The following is a 1559-nucleotide window of genomic DNA, read 5'->3' as shown; positions in this document are numbered from 1 at the left end:
GTTGTCGCAGACGACAGGCACAACTATAGAGCACTGGTAGCTGCTCTAGAGCTCATGTATGGAACTCAAAATCAGTCTGAAGTCTACAGGGCTAGGTTTAGGACCTAGAGTCCGTGCTAAAGGTGAGAGCCTGCAAGAGCTGGCACAGGACTTGGAAAGTATGGCACACAAAGCCTACCCAACTGCACCACCCGATGTCCTCAAGCTGTTGCTGAGGGATCAGTTTGTAAATGCTTTGGATAGTCCACAACTGAAGATACAAGTGAAGCAAGCACACCCCTCTACTATGCAGGATGCAATAGCCAGAGCTCTTGAATTCGAATCCTATGTAAAGTCCAGCACAAAGGTACCAAGGTTGGTACAGTCATCAGGATTCAAGGCCAGAAAAGGGTAGCTTTCAGAGAAGTTTGAGGGACTTTGCTGGTATTGTAACAAACCTGGGCACAAGAGAGCTCAATGCTGGAAACTTCAAAACAGGGAAGATGCCACGGCAGGAAAGGCTGCTACCCAGAAATTTTGTTGGAACTGTGGAGAGTAAGGACATATGAGGAACCAGTGTAAGAAGAATACTACCAAAAAATCAGCTTCGGGAAATCAGTAGTGGTTGGTGCTGAGGGACGCCCAGCAACCCCCATCGTGAAAGTCCCAACAGCTAAGTGTAAAATGGCAAGCACATATAATGTCTACGTTACAGGAAAGCTGGATGGCCAAAGGTGCAACTTTGTCATAGGTTCTGCATCTTAGCAAACCCTTGTGAGTATCAAGATGCTGGATCACAAAGGAGTACCAGAAGCTGTTCAGAAGCTCTGTGGTGTGACATGACATTCTGCAAGGTTGTGGGGACCAGTGTTGGTAACTAGTGAGCTCATGGGCATGAACAACAGACAGAAAGTATACTTGGCTGACATTGAAGACCAATGCATTTTAAGATTGGACTATTTACTACCGAGGAAGTGTGTAGTTAACTTCGATAAAATGATGATTGGAAACAAAAAGGCCAAATTCTAGTAAGTGATGCTGCATCTGTTGATTTGTATGTCACAGCACTTAAGTCAACTACAATACCCCTATGTCAGAGAAGATAATTTGGGGTAGGATAAAAGAACATCTCCAAGGACGCCCAATGCTTGTGGAAGAAGACCCATCCAGGCCAGCAGGTTTGAAGATTGGAAGGTCACTTGTGGAAGGTCATCAAGTAGTACCTATAACATTGGTCAATTTCTCTAAATGTGAGCAGACAATTTAGGAAGGGGCATTGCTGGGAGTGTGCCAGGAGGTAGAGCCAGTCAATGTTAAAGCAAGAAATAAAACTATAAAGACAGGACATACACTCCCAGAACATTTAACTGACCTCTATAAGAACAGCATAGTCCATTTATCATCATCACAGGCTTTTCAGGTTGGAGAACATTTTGCGAATTATGCAGATGTCTTTTTGAAAGGAGATCATGACCTCGGCTGCACAGATCTTATGAAGTACAGAATAAACACAGGCAATCACTGTCCAATAAAAATCCATCCGAGGAGAATAGCTCCAGCAAAGCGACAAGAGGTGGAGA

The sequence above is a fragment of the Limulus polyphemus genome, unplaced genomic scaffold (genome assembly GCF_000517525.1).
Source record: "Limulus polyphemus unplaced genomic scaffold, Limulus_polyphemus-2.1.2 Scaffold463, whole genome shotgun sequence".
NCBI classification, from domain to species: Eukaryota; Metazoa; Arthropoda; class Merostomata; order Xiphosura; family Limulidae; genus Limulus; species Limulus polyphemus.
The sequence above is the reverse complement of the archived record's forward strand: the minus strand, read 5'-3'. Positions refer to the sequence as shown.